Source organism: Odontomachus brunneus, unplaced genomic scaffold, assembly GCF_010583005.1.
Source record: "Odontomachus brunneus isolate Ranch 3 - 2012 unplaced genomic scaffold, Obru_v1 Obru_scaffold_043, whole genome shotgun sequence".
Classification (NCBI taxonomy): Eukaryota; Metazoa; Arthropoda; class Insecta; order Hymenoptera; family Formicidae; genus Odontomachus; species Odontomachus brunneus.
Genome location: NW_022639493.1, coordinates 666,914 through 687,535, shown reverse-complemented (window position 1 = coordinate 687,535; position 20,622 = coordinate 666,914). Strand labels below are relative to the sequence as shown.

Here is a 20,622-nt window from a genome sequence, read left to right as displayed (position 1 = left end):
CGTCTCTTGTCCCTCTTGAACGATTGATGTACTTTGTTGCGAAACCGCGTTGCATAAAGTCGGATCATATCGTATATTCGCGCGAACATATCTCGTTGCTGGACAATTATCACACATTCCACCTGCATTGGCGGTGGAAAAGAGTAGAGTACGTTTGCACGTTTGTTCACCTCCCGTGATTTATTCGACCGGGTCGTTAGAGCGAACGTCCGTCGACGTTCGCAAAGTCGTATGCAAGTTCGGTAGCGGCCATTCTCGCCGCGCCAATGGTTAGCGCGACCGTGTTCAGTCAGTCACCGGAGGGTATACAAGTTCACGACATCATCCCATAAAGATTCATTAAGGTCCGCCGTCTCTCTATATTCGCTCTGTCGTGCCAACATTATAGTGCCGCGTGGCGTGCCAGTTCGGCCGGGCGTGCACGCACATACATACGTGCACACGGGCGAGAAACAAAACGGTTGATCAATAACAATCATAAGCGCGGGTTACGACGGGACAGAGACAGAGAAAAAGAGAGAAGGAGAGAAAGAGACAGCCGTCGATTATCGGAGAAAGAAAGAGAGAGGAAGGAGCGAGGGGGAAACGGGGAGGAATGAATGGTGGCTGTCGGCACGGTGCCGCGTAACGCTCGAGTTAAGCAGTCGTCGTCGTTGCATCCTCGTTGTTGCTTTAATATTCGACGATGCTAATGCAGCGCGTGCAACAACCGCCGTTTCGTGACGAGATACGTATCTGCCGTCGCGAGATTTGTCGCGGAAAAATGTCGACCAGCGCCAGGCATTTCTTTCAACCGCGTCGTCCTTTTAATTCCGCCGGTCATTCAGTCGCGCGCAAGTTTGCGGCTGTTACTTTGTGAGGAGGTGAACGGCCTGTGATCGTTTGTATTTCGAGCGTGCACCTAGAACCTCGTCGCGTATGTAAGAGCGATGTTTTTACGGAGGACAACGCGACGCCAAAGTTTGCGGATTCGTACGCTGAGAGAAGAAATGTTTAATAAATAACAAATATTTATTCGCGCGCTGAATTCTAACATGTAACATAGAATATTTCTCAGATATATATAAAAATATATGCATTTTCCTGAAACCTCGGCCTTTTACGAAAGCAATTGTTTGCTCTATTTAAATAAAAGAATTTATATTTGAGCAAATATATGTTATCAGCACCCACGGAATAAATATATTTTATTTCTTAGATATTCTTTCTCTCATAGTGTACGCGCGATCATTACATTGTTTCATTCTAAATATCGACACACACACACACACACACACACACACACACATATACACGAATTATGGAACATGAATTATATTAGCGTTACTCCGTGAGTCGGGAGCAACAAGATGGAGACGCTAAGTACAGAGGACGATCTCTCCCTTGAAATTACAGAACGATATCGACCGATCCCCGTGCCGGACTAATGATATTGTCTAATGGAAATTTCGCGTGTCGCTGGTATTTACGAGCTTTTCTCGGCGTTTAATTACAAATTCGTGCGAAGATTACAGAGGCGGGGTGAGTAACGCGTCACTTAGCGGGACGCGCACTTTCGATCGCCTCGTTTGAGGTGTTGTTCGCCTCTCCGCGGCGAATTCCTGCGAGATTCCCGGCGTAGATCGCGCGCTTCCTACGGGGCGTTAAGTCATCCTCAGATTTAATATTCGCGAGAGCGTGTGCGTGGATATCTCGCGCGCACGAGCGCGGCCCACGGTTGGTTCGTGACGAGATATCGATCTTCCGCGCGAGATCTGTCGCGAAGGAACGTAGAACCCGGGAGTTTCGCACGTAGCGGAACTATGGAAAGTGTGCAGCCGTTGACGCACGCGAGATCGCGGGAGAGAGAGAGAGAGAGAGAGAGAGAGAGAGAGAGGGAGGGGGAAGGGGAAGAAAAATGGATGGCTCTGCTGCGCCGACGGGAACATGATAATAATCCGCAATCGGCGCTTTCACCGAGCGACGATAGCGCGCGCGTTTCGTGAATGTCTACGAAAAAGAAAGAAAGAGAGAGGAGACACGCTCGCGTTGCTCCCGCCTCTTGTCTCTGCTTCGCTTTCTCATCGCCAGCACGTTCTAGCCAAGGCTAATTAATCGATCGATCGATTGATCGAGATCGCTCGCGGTTTCTTCTCGGCGGAAAAACGCGAATCGTGAATCTAACGTGTAAAAGACGCGCGAGTGGCAAACACTATTGATACACGTCGCATTCTGATTACGCGTAATTGATCGAAGACGCTAAGAAAAGGAAAGAGAAAAAAGACGTTTTATTGATATGCATTAGGATCGAGGACCTCCCATCGAGCCTGTCGACATCAATTACGCTCCGTACGATAAGACACATCGCCGGTGTGACACGTGTAATTATCGATTAATGGAATTATCATTATCGGATTATATCGCGAGCGCGCGTGAGACATGACACTTCCGTTCCTCGATATCGCGGACAGCTATATACACGCGCACGCGCGCACGATTTTTAATTACGTTCTCGAAGAAAAGTGGGCAGCTCGTAATGCGGTGCTATCCATAATGTCGCACCGCGTCTCGTATCGCTTCACGATCGTAGTGTGCGAGCAGCATGTTGTTGTCGCTGCTGCTGTTACTACTGCTGCTGCTGCTGTTGTTGTTGTTGCCGTTGCCGCCGCGTGTACGTGTACACGTCATTAACGCGAAAGCACGTTCACGAGCTTCGAGAAGCGAGGAAACGATACGAGCGTTGAATACATTAACGAACGCGGTCGCTCGCGCGACAAGTTAAAACAATCGCGCTTGCATATCGCGCCTTGAAATGTCACCAAACCTCCCGATCTGACGATCTGCTCCTCGATTCAGTCCTCGGCAAATGAGACCAAAGACATACCTCTAGCATCTCAAATATCTTTCCATCAATTTTCAACAATAGCGCTTATTACTTTCCGTTTCCCTTCTCCGCATTTTGTTATTTTCCGCACGGAGGGAGTACTATGGATTTTCTTCTCCATATAACTTCAAATTCTCAAATATTATGTAGCTTTCTCTTTATATAAGCTCTTTTTAATTTTGCTATGTTTCTGGTAACCTGCGAATAGACTGTCAGAAAGATCCAAGCAACATGATAAATTTTTTTAATAAACAGTAAATTTTGTTAATAGCACATACGAAATGAAGAAATAATGAATTACTGCAGAATGTCGATATTTACTATTCGGTTAAAAAATTTCATAGTAATTCTTGCTGCAGAATCTTCTACGTGCATATTCATCTCGCGTCATGTGTCGCGTCCAACAAAGATATTATTATCATTCAAACTTTAACAAAGTCTCAAATCGCTGGCAACAATTAGCGAAAACACAGACGGTGCGTTGAGAAACCGGCAAAAGATCGTCCGCGACGCGCACGTGCTCTTCCCACGCGGCCAATTTCGCGAATTCTTCGCGAGCGAAGCAGCCACGTTTGTTGCGTGTATCGAGGTGAATTGGCAGGAGGATGAAAGCGGGCCTAAAAATATCGGACAACGATATCGTCGGCACCCATCTAGCAGCGACTCTTGACGGCGTTTCGCGTGGGCTACCGTACAGGTCGATTAGGGAGTCTCACCCTCGCGTTACACGGCGAGTATTGACGCGTGTAGACTCAGTTACTTGTACGTAGAACGTGTGCTCGCGCGCGCGCGCGCGCGCTGGCTGCTTACTTAATGTCGAGATGCTATCGACGCATCCGGGGTTGTCAGCGTACGACGAGGTATTTGCTCGGCTCGCTTTCCTTCCTCCTTTCGGTCTATCCCGCAAGGTTCCTCTCGTCTTTTCTCTCTCGCCGTCGTCGTCATCGTCGTCGTCGTCGTCGTCGTCATCGTCGTGGTCGTGGTCGTCGTGGGCCCTCATTAACGTGCCAGCTTGTTTGCCGCGAGATATCATCGTGGACGTCCGTTTTTCGGACGGCCGCCTCCTGCGCCGCCGATAGACCGACGACGTCGTCGGCGGACCTAATTTGTATTCCATCACTCGTTAAACGATAGCCCCGCGTAGCTTTACCGTTACCTCGCGGCCAATGTTTTCCCTCCGGCGGTACGTTATATACGGTAGATATTGGCCCGCGCCATAATGGCCGCGGTCGATTCTACCTCGAGTTTCGAGCGGGCCCGATGAGGTCGTCCGAAAATCGTCCGGGTATTCTTGTCCCGAGGAAAATTACGAGTTCGTACCTCTAAGCCGCGGCACTGTGTCCGATATGTGTATTACGGCGTATCGTTCGTAGCGAGCCGCGCGCGATCCCGGAGAGATTTATTGTATTTATTCTACGCTCCATCGGCGCAGAAAGAAAGAGAGAAAGGGAGAGGGGAGGGGAAGGGGAAAAGAGAGCACAATAAAAATCAAGGTAACGGCGATACATTCGCACGGGGCGGCGGCGCGATACGATACGATATTCGCCTCGCCTCATCCATCGTCCGGCGACACTCTCGTGAAAGCTACGATGGAGACGTCATGCGCGTCAACCAGCCGCGGGATGTTTTCCAGCACGGACTGGAAAGGTGCGTCGCGCGCCCTGCGACACGTGGGAAGCGCGCCGTACGGACATTAACATATCGCGCCGCAATCGCCCGCGGATGTATAAACACGCGTTCCTCTTCTCTCTCGCGGAGGTTATAAAAGATTCTATCTCGGCCTGACCGACCGATCGTGATACGCGGCCTCGAGGAAACTATGCGCGCCCGCCGTGCGCTATGAAACGAGGCGAGTGTACACGCGCGCGCGATAGCAGCCACTCGTAAAATTTATCTCGCCCGATATATACCTTTTTTGCTTTGCGCAAACGAATGAACGAACGAACGAACGGACAGACGTTAATTCCCCCCACCTCGCCGCCACCAAATGCGCGCCACGGTCGCTACCTTGTTCTCAAAAGGTGCGGCAATGTTTCACACCGCCACACACCACCACCATCGCGCCACCGCCACCGCCATCACCATCACGCATCGATACTTATCTGACTGTACCTTTATTTTTTTACTTGTCTTTCTTTTCAACCTTCCTTTGCATTAATCGTATCGCGTTCGACGATCATAAACGCGCGCGCGGCTACATAGTGCGATCGTTAAGCGTAGTTTGCGTATAGATGGTGATAGTCCTTTTAGAACTATCTGCTTATCTAATCTCGCGCTCTTTCGCGAACGTGTTTTCCAGGCGTTTAATAGATAGGCGCGCATTGGACAGGGAGATATATTCGAATGCAAATGCGACGCCAGGCCTGGCTCTCCTCGCGTATCTCAATGTCCGTTACGTTACGTTCGAGCGCTCCCTAATTACGACGAATGCGGAGCTATAAAAACTTATGCGTGTGATTTCGGTGTACGGTATACCGGACGCGGCCTGACGATTTACCTAATTATGCGCGCGCTATGTCGCCGTCAGGTTGCAACGCCGTTTCGGAGACCTTTCGTTAAGGTTAATAGAGCAGCAGCGCCGATTAACATCTCAGCTCTCGCTCGGACACACGAATTACTATCTCCGAGACGATCTCGAGGCCGGTATCGATCATTCTATCTCTAGAGTACGCGTTATCGCTGCTCTCTCGTAAGAGAAACAGAGAGAAACAAAGAGAGAGAGAGAGAGAGAGAGAGAGAGGGGGGGGGGAGAGGAGAGTCTTCCGCGCGCACCTCCCTTTTTTCTTCGCATTCGGACACTTTCGAAGTAGATTGGGTCTTTCGATTCGGACGGAACGGGTCCTGTCAACCTACGACTCCGTCCCTTTGTAACAACCTTCGACGCGTTCGGACTTCTCGTGCCTCCCGAGATCCTTAATCGACGGCTCGTCGTCGACTTCGCTGTCCCCGTCCTCGGCTTTTTCTCGCCTGCCGGATCGGTCTCTCTTTCCTCTCCGCGTACAGAAAGGGCGAGGGAGCGCGATGCGTGAGAAAAGGAGGAGGAGGAGAAGGAGTTAGATATCCTCCGGTTTCTGACAACTATCGGGTGTGTTGTCGGTCGAGGAAGAAAGAGAGAGAGAAAGAGTTGAAGGGGGCTGGCAACAGGAGGAGAAAGGGTGAGCGTGTTAAAGCGTGTACGAGACCAAAGATCACGAAGAATTCTTGGAAATCGGCTTATATAGTGGCGAGAACACCAGAAAGAGAAAGAGAGAGAGAGAGAGCGGGGGGAAGCAAGGGGGGGGGAGTCGAAGGAGGAAGATAGAAGTAATGAGGTTGAATCTCTGTTTTCTGTGTTTTCAGCGAGCGCGGCGATATCGGTGGTCGCTTATCGGGTCGTAGCTTTTTTTCTCGTTTCGCTCCCTCTACGAAGAACCGCGTTTCTCCCCCGCGCTGGTCCCCCTCTCTCTACCTCTCTCTATCTCTCTCGCGCGACATAATGAGGCCTTCATGTCGTGAACTTCTGCGTCTGATACTCCTTTTTCTATCGAGGAAGAGTAGACCCGGCCCCTTCGTTGCGCGTCCAAAAACTCGTCCTTTGATTTCTCCTTTCATCACACTGTCGCATTCGCAGAAATTGCTCGTGGCTGAACATTTCATACTTGATGAAGCGCGAGCGCACGTTCAACGAATAGAGCGGATAGTACTATTCAGTCTACTTGTATCGAGGTAGCTATGTAGATTCCGTTCTTCCATTGACATTCCCCGGAGAATGTTGTCCCGATTAGAAATTCGACGGACGAAGGACCAAGCGAAGACGCAGTAACGATCATTAGCGGCGTCGCGTCTCACGAGACGCAGACTATACGATTTAACGGGCCGTTACGCGATGGAAACGTGTCCGCAGACGCGACTGCAGAAATTGGCGTAAAACACGCCTTATTATTATCATCATCATCGTCGGAGGCGCGGTAGCGGCGCGAGGGGTTCTCAACTCGCGCCGAGGCGCGGGTGTCCAAGGAGCGAGCGCACGGGGAATGATCGATAGCACGCAGATGGCACCAGGAAGCGATTAAATTATGAAATGTGTACATTTGCAACGACACGACGCGCGCGTCGCGCCGCGCCGCGTACAAAGTTGATGAGACGGGCAAGAAACGGGGCGAGGGAGAGAGAGAGGGTGGTTGGGAAGGGCCGAGGCCCGAACAGTCAAGTTAATTGGCACGTTAATGAATAATAAACTCGCGTCACTCGCGCGGAGGTATCGATGACTCTCGGGATTCTCGCCGCACGATAGCCGCGACGGGCGCGCTCTCTGGCACTCTCTCATTAATATTACTGTTTACTATGTCCCTAATCTCCGGGCGAGATTTTTGCGGCCGCGCACGGTGACTCGTCAGAGTTCATTGATTCGAGTGACGGCTCGCGCGTCGCGTTATCTTCTTCCTCGGTCGATTCTTGGTAGTGCCCCTCGGTCTGGCCGGTCGGCCGAGAAAAAGTCCTCTTATCGGTCCCATCCACGCGATAAGACGGAAACCCGCGTCAACGCGACTGCGGCAACGTCGTAAATTGGAGAAACGAGAGACGCTTGCCATCTGGTCGATTAATTACCCGCGTAACGAATAACGATCAAGTCTCGCGGACTCCGGCTCTCGAAGAACTCGTGTCGCAAGATCTGACGAGAAAGGTAGAGGGAAAGATGGGGGGAGAGAGGGGCGAAGCGAAGAGGAAAAAATCCATATGCTCTCAGTCTCTCGTACTGCGGGGGGCCTAAAACGTTTGCGCTTAACTAGTCTTGCGCAATCTAATGAGATAGCCGCGGATAATTTCTTTCCTATCGCGGAACACGCTCGAGCGTTTCGTCCGCAGTATTATATCGCGGTCTCACGGTGTATCACCGGCGCGATAATCGTGGCGGTAATTAACAAAAATAAATAAACGTGCCGTTATTTATCGGCCGTGTGCCAAGAGCACATTTCTGAATATTTACCTCTCTCTGCCTCGTTTCATCGGCATCCTAATAAACGTCGGTATGTTCCGGATGATTTAAAAATAGTCGTAAATCCGATCCTCTCACTCACCCCCGTCTCTCTTTCTCCCTCTCACTCTCTTTCCCACGTGCGCTCTTCTCTCTGCCTCTCTCTCTCTCTCTCTCTCTCTCTCTCTCTTTTTCTGTCCCGTGCGCTCTCGCGAATGGAGAGCGCACAGCCCGCAGAAAAATCAATTAAGCGGCTTATGTGAAATATCGACGCAATTACGTGCGATTGCCAAATCTAGTCGGACTATCGATGGCCGCATTATCAAACGTTTCCCGCTCGGCCGTGTCGTTTTCAGCTGCAATCCTCCCTCGCGCGCCGTCAGCTTTTCATCGAGCGTGCGTATTTTTATTACGCGATTCGGAGGCGGCATTACCGCGCTCGGCGGAGCGTGCACGGGATCCGGGGAATCGCACGCGAGATCCTTTTCCACCGAGGCGAGCCGACGGGAGCGATTACGAAACGGTGATCGATAACGCGTTTCGCGATCGACAGATACGCGGCGTGGTTGCCTGAGCGTTTCGCAAGAGCGGTGCCACGACGAGCGATGGAAAATCGGCGAATACGTCGCCGCGGCTTTCCGCGCGATAGGATTAACAATAGCGAATTTTCGGCCGCGCCAAAATCCTGATATGAACATCAAAATAGCCGCGAACGCTGCAGTCGCGTGAAATAAACGGCAACATGAACTTATGAAACTCTAATGTGTATTCTTCATTGATCTCACATGTTATATTTCATAGCTGAGAGGGATACACTGAGAAAGGAATACTTGAAAATTTATTTGTGGGATGTAAAGTCTATTTCTGCGCGAAACAGTTTGCTTCGGCGAAATAAGCTTTATATCCCGCAAAGACATATATCTTTCTTTTTCTCGATGTAAATGAAGCGAATATGAGTATTCAGCATTTGCCGAGAGTGCATCTCCTCGCACGATTTTAACACGTCTCATCTCGACTACGACGGGTTGCTGCGCGACGACGAGCGCGGTGACGACCGAGTTTTATCGCGAAAGCCCGTGTTGCTCGCGGTGACGCTTCGCGATCCTCTCACGATCATTCGTCAGCCGTTATCGCCCCCGCCGGAAATCTTCTAGCTCTAACACGACATTAATTACGCTTTGTAGCGTCCGAGATACGTACTACGTATGTTCTCTCTTTCTCCCTCTCTCTCTCTCCCTCGCGGCTGAGCGAGGCTTATCTTTTCTCACGATACAGTCATACTCCGTAGCGTACCGGAGTTTATCGAAAACGCTTCTTGTTTTTTTCCCTTCTGTCCGGAATCCCGGGGTGTTGACGAGAGTCGATCGTAAATTATCCTCTGGCGCAGCCGATGCGCTCTCGCTCTCTCCTCTCGTCCCTTTCTTCGTCGTCGTTCTCTGCTCCCGTCGACCGCGTGTCTTCGATCGATTTCAGAAAAATACCTCGCATTTTCATTTAAATATTTTTTACACGCGCGCAGCTGAGAACGAAGAGAGAGCCAGCCAGCCAGCCAGCCAGCAAGTCGTACGTTCACGCACGCGACGTTCCGTTCGTTCGGGCCTCTGTAATAAAAATAAAACGACGAGGCGACCCTCAGCCGCGGTTCCCGTTAGGGCATAGTTCGATTGAGCGCGTTGGGCTATTTTGCATCTGTTTATTCGCTCGAGACGCGCGTCCTCGTCGCGCGCGATCGTTGCGTGCTTCGGAAGCGCGGCCGGAGATGAACGTTGTATCGGGAAGTAACGGGTCGGAGAGAGCTGGTACTTAAAAAATACGACTTGTCGGGAGTGTTATAATGAATAATGCGAGCTACGCCCGTCACTCCGACAGAGAGAAAGAGAGGCAGAGAGGAAAGGAGAGACCCCGTGCCACTACCGATACTATATCGGCGAAGGAGCCCCGGCGCTGATGGCGGCGGCGGAGCGCGAGGGGCGGCTTACAGCCGGTTCATTGCATGCAGTAAATTTCCTTCGGATGGTAGCAGCGCATGCCCATCACGCGAGACTACGTACGGTAAATAAAGGAAATACGGCATTCCTGTTTATTGAGCGAAGGGAGTGAGAGGGAAAGCGGGGAGGGCTGGCAGAACGCCGACGAAATCGACGTAGATCTTCGGTGGAATTCGCGCGAAGCGCATGCTTTCATTTTTTTCCCCGTTGATTTTCGTCAAGTGGACGAGATCCTCGAGGAAATGAGTACTCCTTGCGGTAAAAGGAGACTCGCCGCGATTGATCACTGTTTGCTGATGAATGTACTTGTTACTGCGACTGAAAATTTGCTGCTGTAACTGCAACCTTTGCCACTGTTGCTGTCACATTAGTTTCATAACTAGATACGTGTCTACACAGAAAAAGATTTCAGTTCGCGCAACCAAATGGAGACCAGGCAGAAAAGTCACTGGCAAGAAATAATATCTCTGTTACCGTGACCGGGAACATTCGTCTGAACGTTCAGTTGCATTAAAACTCGATTGAGATAACTGAGAGCATTCGACTACGTAGAAGTCTTGTACAAGAATCTTTCTACAACCGAATTTTTTATGTGGTTCCCAGATAACAGAGAATTCGGTTACACTAACGCAGTTGTTTTTGCTGAGTACTGACAGCTATACTTTTAAGTATATGTTGCTCTTTCTAAGTATATGTTGCTCTTTTTAAGTATATGTTGCTCTTTCTAAGTTTCTTGGAGTAGTTTCCCTAACGAGTGAAAAGTGACAGTATTTTTGCTCAAAGCGATAGTGAAAAAATAATGCCTTTCCAAATCGCAAGAATGACTTTAAAATTTTAAGTGGAGTTTCTATGAGCTAATGTTCCAATTGATTAGAGTGAATATATTACTGGAAAAATCGGGATATACATCAGATTCATTTTTCAGTTTCGAGTAAAAATGTTCGCTCGACGATTCGGAGCGGGGAATTTATTCTGTATGAGTGAGAAAATCGCTCGAGCGACTTGAGTGGTCGTTCCACTTTTCGAGTAAAATTTTACTCCAAGGAATTTAGAGAGTACAACGAAGTTTAGCCACCGCGCACACAGATTCTCGTCGTCGCTTTATTTCCACGTCATCTCTCTCCTTCCATTCTCGATTTTTCCGACTCATGGTTCAAACGGCGATATCGCGAAGGAACGGACGACTTTGAGCGGGCGAGGTCGCCGCGAGGGACGGCGCGAGGTGTCGATCGCGCAATTTACATCGGCGCGGTTGAGCACCCCTGACCGACAGCTGTTTCGAGCACGTAAGATAACCTAAACCAGCCGGGCGCTGTCCCTAGTAGTCGGCTCGCGTGCGTATTGACGTAGTTTGTATTTTTTAAGTCGTCCGTCATGCCCAAATGGCCCGGCCATGCCGCCGCCACGCCGAGGCTCCTTTGATTGTCTTCTCGGAAGCACCGAGATTCTTTCCTTCCTGTCAGCCGGTTAGTAGTAGATCGGCCACGAATTACCGCCAAGTCCGCCACGAAAGTCGATCGGCGCCGATGCGCCTCCTGAAAAGACACTCTAGGCCCGATTCCGCGAACGTGTTCCCTATTGTGCGGCTTAGTGTGCGAAAGAAAGCTGTCGGGCCGAATTAACGCGTTCTCGCCGCGTAACTACCCCCTGATGCACTCGGATGACTGCAGTGGCTTCGCGAAATTTTGTCGGTCGCTACAAGACTTCGTTATGTTCGTCTCGGCGAATTCGTCAGGCGCGTTGCGCGTATATAATGAGAGAAAAACTAACGATCGTCGAAATGTAACAGTCGCGGATTAGCGTTATCGAGTCGCGGCCACGCGACCTCCTCGCCCCTTCGTTGACCGCGGCGGGTTCGCTGGGTCGTCAGCTTGTTTTCCGTCCGCTGATCATGGATATTATTGCGTGCAATCAAAGTCGCGCGAGTGAATCGACACGTTGCGTTCCGAGCCGCGCGAGACTCGGCTCGATTCGACTCATCTCACTTCGTCTCTTGCCGTCTTGTCTCGTCTCGACGACGCTCGTAAATCGCTTCGGTCCCCGAGGGGGAGAGCCTCACGTGACGCCTCGTCGAAACGTATTCTTCTCGACTTTATGCCCGCGGTGGCAGTAAAATCTTATCCTTACGAGACACTCTTCCGCGTCGAGGACTAACGGGCACGACTCCCGCCGTTTGGCGCCCAAAGACCAGCCGGGGAATATGTTCCTGTTGGACGATAGCATCACGGCGTAGTACCGTACGATGCGGTAAAACGCGTCGTTCCCGTGTCATTTAAGGCCGTAATGCGCTTTAGCACGAGGAGGCGCGGTTAACCAACGACGAAGACGACGCGATGCTCCAACCAAGAATTCGGCCAGGGTCGCTGCTTCGTGCCGATTACGAAAGACGCGCTGCGGATATACGATGCGCGATAGTTTGTGGCAGATTCAATAATTACGTGTGAATAAGATGTGTCCTTTCCTTTATGCGATATCGTCAATTATTTTTAAAATAATTAAAGATTAAATACTCGCACCTCTCGAGTTCCAACACGGAAAAAGCAGTATGGTCAGTCCATACATAAGTCTAGTCGTGTCAACCAGATTCAAAAGTGAAATACGGAACAGGCAATTATGTGGTTACTGCAGGTTGCTCCAACCAGAGTGTGTCCATGGTAAATGTTACCCCAACCGATTTCCGGTTGCCACAACCAGATCACACGTAACTACACTGATATAGTTGATGTATTAATGTAATGGAGTTATATCAACCATACACATCATTATCACACAAAGATATGACAATTAAAGATAATACAACCATGCTGTTCACTAACAAAATATTTCTGGCTGCGTACACCACATCTTTTTTTCCGTGAAGGATTGATACGTGAGAAAAAGATTACAACTCTCATAAGTTGGAAAAGCGTCGAGAAACTAATACGTCGCGATTCGTCGTTGGAAAACTGTCGAGAAGATCAATATTTCGAGGGTAAATTTCGCACTCGTGGCGGGATAAAAACGAGAGAAAGAGAGAGAGAGAGAGAGAGAGAGAGAGAGAGAGAGAGAGAGAGAGAGAGAGAGAAGAGGAAACGCGTTCTCTGACCGCAAACACCGTTTCGTTCTGGCGCAGTCTGAGAATCCTGTAAGCTCTTCCGCAAGGATTCACCCCTCGCCCGAGTCTCCCCGCGGCGACCGACCCCTACCTATCTACCTAGCTACCTACCTACCTACCCTTTTGCCGCGTCGCCCTTTTTCTCCCTCGCGCCCCCTCCCCGCGTTTTGCCGACGAGCGCGCTTTCCTATCTGTACCTCCATCTTCTCTCCGCATTCCTTGGGGTATTACACGCCCCAGCGTGCACCACGTATCTCCCTCTCGTCTTCGCGAGAGGAGTCGACGGGCGGCGGTGGCGTTTGCTGTTGCTTCCTCGGCTTCTTCCACAGCTTTCCCCGTCGCGAGGATAGGCGAACGAACTCGTTCAAATCCCGATGCGGCCCCAGGAACAACGCAAACCCATTACGGATTCATCGTGCGCCATTAGCTAATTCTTCCCTCGCTCCTAACGTCTTCCTTTCCGCGCACCCTTTTACCGTCCATAGCGCTCGTCTTCGGCTCTCTCGTCCTCCTTCTCCTCCTCCTTCCTCCATCTCTTGCTCTTCTTCCCACCTAGCCTCATCCTATTTCGCGCTCTCCCATCGGACCCTTCAGCCAGCCTTCAGACTCTTGTAGAGACCCTTTCTAGCTACTCGGCTTCGCATTTCGCGGGGAACACTCTCGCCGCGTCGCGGGAACGACGCGGTCGAACACCGCACTTCAATCCGAGAGACTGTTTTCTTCTTGTTTTTCTTTCTTCGACAGAATCGGGTACGCGCAGCGGGGAGAGACGTGAGTCGCGAATCAGTCGAATACGGGGGTTTCTCGTAATTTCGGGACGATCTTTGGCACTCGGTCTTCCGGATGCGGAAACGGGGGATACTTCGCATTTTGGAGGGTTCTCGATACGATCGAGAGCACACTCGATTTTCCATGGAGCGTACCGCGGCGACGTCGGTTGAAATGTGTGCGGCGGCCAGAGGAGAGAAAGAGAGGATAACAGGGCGGCGAAAGCAAGAGGAAGAAGCCGCGGCTGGCGGTGGAGGAGGAGGAAAAGGGGGAAGAAGAAGAAGGAGGAGGAGGAGAGGACAATCCCGTGCGCGCACGATGGAACGAAAATGCAGTCACCCGGAATAAACGAGGAGGAGACCCGAAGTTGTTGGTCGAAGTTCAGCCGGAGGGGTTGGGAATGAGTTTGCGTCGTGGCGGTGATGAAACTTTGCCGTGACGAGAAAGAGGGGTTGTCACGCCGTTCGCCTCTAAAGCCACCCTCCTACCCACCCGCGTGGGAGCGTGGTAACACACCCTCCTCCCCCTTTCGCCCGTTCGTGCCACAGCCATTGTTCCAGCACGCGCGGCGTTCTGGCTTTAAATGCGCGGCTTTGGTATTCTTCTTGTGTCCTCCGTTCACGGCGGGCGACGACGGGGAGCGCTTCCCGACCACTTGTGCGATTACCTTTGTCTTGGCGTCGGATCGAGAATTCACGCGCGCGCGCGCTGGAGAACGACGTCTCTCATTCCTTCGGATATAATCGTCACGGTTCGCTACAGTAGCAAATCATCTCGCGGTGAATGCGTCGAAAGTAGGGTAGGCTGACTGTGCAACTCTATTTTCCAACTTTCCAATAGAGAGAGAGAGAGAGAGAGAGAGAGAGGTGGGGGGAAGAGAAGAAGAGAGAGCTACAAGTTTCCTAGGATAGAAATTTTGAAACAGATGCATCGACGGTACACACCCACGAGTAATGGACTCGAGAAAGACAGAGATCGAGATTGGGTCGCGCGCGGGTCAAAAATACAGACGGCGTTAATTTCGGCCGTCGCGGCTCCTAACGAGAAGAGGCGCCGCGCCGCGACGCGACGCGGCGCGACGCCGCTCCAACGGCTTTACGGCGGACCACACATCACGACCACGAGGATAAAAGACACATCATCCCGCGGCTGGTCGCGGATATAAAGACGAGCGTGACATATTTTTGCGATGCCGGGGCGATGCGAGCGAGCACGAGCGCGCGGAATACGCGCTCCTCTCTTCTAAATATAGAGCGTGACTCACGGTGCGACGCGTAGGAGGCAGCAAGAGGACGACAGGAGGGAGGGAGGGAGAGAGAGAGAGAGAGGTCGCGGGAGGAGGCAGGAGACGTGCAAAAATACAAGCGGCCGAGAGAGTGTCGTCCCTGCGCGTCGGAACTCGCGCGAACCGCGTGGTAACCTCAACACAGCTCTCCTCCGCGCGTTCTCTGGCACCGCCGGCGTCCTCCGCGTCCACTTTCACGCGCGGTCGTATAAACATCCGATTTAACCGCGCCGACTCTTATCCGCGACATTTTGCGCGCGCAATCGAGAGCCTCCCTCAAGTCCTCTCTCGCCGTCGATCGTATCTCTTTTCATTGTCGTTCGCGAGTTCATCGTTTGCGGCGCGTTTTAATCCTGCGAGAAAAGCGACGTCATTCCCGAGCGCGAAAATACCATAATCGCGCGGCCGTTCGTTCCTCTTCGAAATAACAATTGCGTGACTAATCCTGTTTTCGATCTCTCTTGGTGTCTCGCACGCAGCGCGCGCGAGAGAGAGGATAAGTAAAATAAATAACAGAAAAAAAGAAAGGGAAAAGGGGAAAAAGAGCCGACGTTCCCATTAAACTCGTGAATCGATCGAATTCCTACGCGCACGGAAAAAATAAAGCAACGGCGAAGAGAAGAGAAGAGTGGCGAGGTGAGGTGAAGCGAGGTGAGGGGAGAAACGAGACGCAGCAGAGAGAGGAAGGTTCGCGAACAACAGCGAGAGAGCCGACGGTTTTTTTCGCCTCTCCGCCGCCGTCGCCGTCTCGCTGCCGAACAGACTTCATTCTTAGTTTACAAGCGTGTGGTCTACAAAGAGGTTGCCACGTTGTTAAAATAACCGCAGAGGCCGAGTCCCGCGATTCACGAAGGCGTACGCTCGTTCGCCGGCTGCGCGAGAGTGTGCGTGCGTGATTTCGCTGGTGCACACGAGCGGAGGCGCGCTTACGCATGAACGTATGCTCGCACGCACGCACGTACGCACGCATGCACGCACGCACGCATACACGCACGCACGCATACACGCACGCACGCACGCACGCACGCATGGCGACGTGTGTGCCGCGGAGGAAAGTTGGCGGCGGAGCGAGGTCTCGAATGGAAGATGCGTCTTCACTTTGTGACAGCGGCGCGGACTGGCGGTCAACTTCCCAGCGAATCGCGCCGCTCTCTCGCCGAAGAAGGAAGGCAGGCGTTCACTCACGTCGTAAAATCGCGCGCGCTGGAACACGCGAAACTCGTCGTCGACGGAAATCACCGCGACCGGCCGCGCCGTGAGCGAAAGAGAACGCATCGTCGGTCCGCTTTTCCGTCTTTTGCCTTTCGCGGCGATATTTGCGAATCAGCTTGCGGCGTGCGAGCGTTGTACGCGCGTTTAAACGGACACGAACTTTCTCCTGAAAAGGCGTCAAGGAAATTTGCAAAAGGCACCCGAGGTAAAATAACGTCCGTGACATCGGTGATGTAAAACGACGAGATCATGTGAACCACCACGCGAAAAAAGCGATCGCGCGCGCGCTACAAGGCGGCTAAAACGCCGCTATTAGCATACGCCTTTTTCTGGAGCGCGTCATGCGCGGCACCTTGCGAGAAGAAGGATATTCCGCTCTCCTTATTTTTCTCTTTTTTCACCAATCGTCGGGCGGTTACTTGGTCGAGGCGAGAACCACTGCGACCACTGCAGCCGCTGCCGCCTGCGTCGCCGCTGCGGCGGTAGAGGAGCGGTAACGTAAGAAACTTTTCGAAAACCACAAAGTACAGCCGTAAAGGAGGGCCGCGTGCGCGCACGTCACGCGTTTTACACAGGACCCGAGAAGCACGCGAGTGAAAAAGACGCGTTCCTCCTTCCCTTTTCCCCTCTCACCCCCGGATTTCACGAAATCGAGGAGGAGGAGGAGGAGGTGGTGGAGGAGGAAGAGAAGGTAAAGGACAGAGATATACGCGGGAACCCCTCCGCAACCCGAGCCACGGCAACGCGGTCGCAGGCGGGCTGACATTTTTTGTCGGTGGTCCCTCGTCGACGTCGTCCTCCTTCGACGTGACTTTTATTGCGTGTACGGCGTAAACGCGGCCGTCAAGAGCGCGGGGAAAGAACGTGGCTTTATCTCGTTAGGGCCCCACGGTTAAATTTCGAATGGCGTAAACTTAACGAGTCGATACACCATCTGGACTATCGTTCTACACGGTTGTGGCGAAGAGAAGAGGGATTCCTTTGTGCTTCTTGCTTGTGCTTCCGCTATTGCTCTCGCCGCCGTTGTTGTCGTCGTCGTCGATACGAACTCTCGACTCGCATGGCTCAACGACGTCTACGAGCGAGGACCGATCGCGCTGCGGATGTACGTTAATACGAAGGAAACCGCAATGAGATGACGTGCTAACGAGCGAAGCACAGTAACTTCCGCAAAAGTGTAAGCGAGTCAATCTTTTTTTCTTCTGTTCCGGCTAACGCGGTGATTCTCGTTCTTCTCCATTTATTTCGAAGGTGCACATGGTGCGTGACACGAAAGAAGAAATCGATTACTCATTACTTAATGCGTTAGTCGACGCCATCAAAGCGTGAGAGAGAAAGAGAGAGAGAAAGAGAGGGAGGGATAGAGGGAGAGGAGATATAGAGGTCGAAGGACCTCGAAACCACGCGAGGAGGAATGCCCTTAAATTCGGTAATAATGAAACTCACCGATGTGTATGATTGAAAACGCGGGGGCGAGATAGCTGCTAGTATATACGGGGCGAGAACGGCGGGCGCTGAAACGAAGGGGGTGGGACAGCCGGCGTAATGCTCGAGACACACCATTACGCCCGATTACGTCACGCCGCGAAATCGCCGGGCCGCGCTTACGTGTGCTTTCCATTTTTTCTCTCTGCCGGCTAGCCCCGTAATAAAATGTAATTACGCCCGATAGCGGTGGCATTTAGCAGCCGGGGCCGCTATTATTTCTTCATCACGAAACTGTATTCCGGGTGAACGCTGTCTTCTTGCAAACGACGCACGTGTCGGAAATGTACCGCGCGTTACGAGCGAAAAAATTACAGAGAATGTCGAATGTCTGCGAGAGAGAGAGAGAGAGGGGGGAGGGAATCCGCGACATTTGTACGCGCGCAACAAATTCGCAGCTTTTTGATGATAGAAGCTTCAACGTTGGCCGCGAGCAACCGAGCGACGTAAAAGTTTTGGAGGCCCCGCATCCGGATGACTCTTGACGGATCCCTGCTACGGGGCGATCCGTCACATGCAGATACCATTCTATGCCTAGAGAGCCCCACGTTGGCCCTTGTAACACGGTGCGGACCCCGATACAATGAAGGGGGAAAGAGCCACCCAGTCGGTCCCGGCTCTACCGCCACGCATCGCCGCTCGCTTTAGAACGGGGACCTGCTCCTTCACCATTCTGTCTTTTTCCCCTCGCCGTCCCCATCTTCTTTCCCCTCTCTCTCTCTTTTTTTTTATTATTCCCTCCTCCTCCTTCTCCTCCTCCACCTCGTCGTCCTTTCTTCGTCCGCGAGCGTCGGTGAATGGTTTCAGCCGGGCGGATTTTCGGGGGAGATGCGTCGCTGCGACAGAGAGAGACTCTCCGCCGGGAGAGGGAGGGGGAGAACACGTCGGGGCGATTCTGCCCGTCTGCAGCGCGTTGCATTGTGTCACTTCTTCATTCATTTCTGATTTTGCGGTCGACTTGCGTAGCGAATTCACGAAAACCGTGAGTGAAACTCTCCCACCCTTCCTGACGACGAGCGTTTTCCTCGCCTTTCGCGCGCGCTTGTCCCCCGCGTCGGGTCACCGCCGTCTGACACACACATACACTCTCTCTTAGTCTGTCGCTATATCGAGAGAGAACGCTCGTCGGTCCTGTGAGAAACTCGCGTGATTATCGCGACGACACCATGTCACGCGAGGTCGTCCTTCGTTGTCCCTCGATGACATGTCTGTTAACGTCATCGACGCTGTAATCCATGGGAGAGAATCGCCATTTTTGATTGAGATCATTTTGTTTCGTCCCTTAAACTATGTCTTCGTGATCGATATCACGAGTGTGCCAATGACAGCACGCCATTTTCGATAATGCCGAATATTGCGAGAGTCCAAAATAGTTATATCAATATATTTTTCAGTGAAATATCGATCGACGAAATGCATATGTGCATATAAGAGAGCACGTATTCTCTCTCTTTTCTCTCGATACAGGGATTACCGAGCGACATGCGCAATTTCACTCTTACGTAATCTCAAACGCCGGGATATCGCGTTGCGAGAACCGATTCGCTCGATATTTACTTGAAGCAGGAAAGTCGCCCCGGAGATTTTCCCCGATAACGATGCTAATCACGCAATTACCGTCGTGCGGTTCTTGCGCAACGGAAGGTGTGGTTTCTCCCCGCGTCCGTCTCTACCATTCGCGCTCCGCGGTTAGTCCTGCTGGAATTTGCGTAATTCCCACGATTTCGCACGCGCGCGCGCGCATGCGATCGCGTTGCATCGAGAGTCCTCCTAGGCGAGTAGCCCCGCCGTTCAGAGAGCTTGTCCTTCGCGCCAAACCAAACGAGTATAGTATCTTTAAGAGGAAGTCCCCTTTATCTTCCTTTCTCGCGTGAATATTCGACGATGTTTGTTGTGTCGTACGATCGAGCGATGCAGCGAGTGGGCCTCTTCGAATTCAGCCTTCCCTGAGAAAACAAACTGTGAATCTGGTTCGGGCTCGCAGTCAAGTGGGAACCGAGGGAGGAGGAGAGAGAAAGAGAGAGGAAACGAGAGAGACCCCCTCGATCCTGAAGGGGACAACGCGGGATCACGGCGGCCTGTGAGATTGGGTCTATTGAGGGTTTTCGAGTGCGTCGATGATCCTGCCTCTCTTCCGATCGTGGGAGAGAACCGGAAAGTCGTGGACACTCACTCCTTGGCCAAGTCAGTGGGTGAATGTGCGCATGGAATTATTGCCGTCAATACACGAAGAGAACCTTGAAAACGCCCGAAAATCTCGTCCTGGCACTCGCGCCTTCAGTTATCTCGAATCTGCCAATGCGCGTCGCGTCACCTTAATCCTCCTTAACAAGTGGATCACGGTTAGGTGTTTCGCGCCATCGAGACGTGGGAGCACATATACGGCGTCTGTGAGTTACTTCAGAAAATCGCTCGATCTTCGCGCAGACTTCATTAGGCCGGAAGGTCGGTCGGTCGCTTGAATCTCGATTTGTTACTGACGCAGACATTTATCGTGTACATGATACCGCATTATAATCATCCGCGCCTATCTCTGCTAGATTGACGTCGACGTAGCACGCTCGCGCGGCTCCGAATAAATTCAGCCGCTATTTATTGTTAGGGCCTTTCTCACGCGCGGAATTGGACGGCTCTCGTGCGAAACGCTCTTTTAATTGTGCTACTTCGTCGGCAGCGCCGCCGAGAATCGGCTGAGAAGATCTGGCGTATTAAGAATCGGAGCTTGAGGTCGTTCGAGACCGATCCGTATCGTTCTTCTTCGCCCGGGCTGACTCACGGCAACACGACCGACAAAAGCGCGCGTCTATCGCATAAGCGAAGTACATAAAGAAATTTAAGAAACGTTCAACCGATCGAAAAGATGGAGATCGGCCAATCGAGAAGCCCAGATTATCGCAAGTTATCTTACTCTTGAAAAAATGTACCTTTCTCTCTTTCTCTCTCTGCTGCCGATCTCGTCCGGGACGTGTCGTT

General features: G+C 51.8%; 1 protein-coding gene across 4 annotated transcripts in view; it reads left to right on the top strand.

Annotated features, from left to right (window-relative positions):
• The window catches only part of LOC116844593 (homeobox protein homothorax), a 550,706-nt gene that overhangs the window by 189,530 nt on the left and 340,554 nt on the right, over window positions 1-20,622 (top strand). The window lies entirely within an intron of this gene.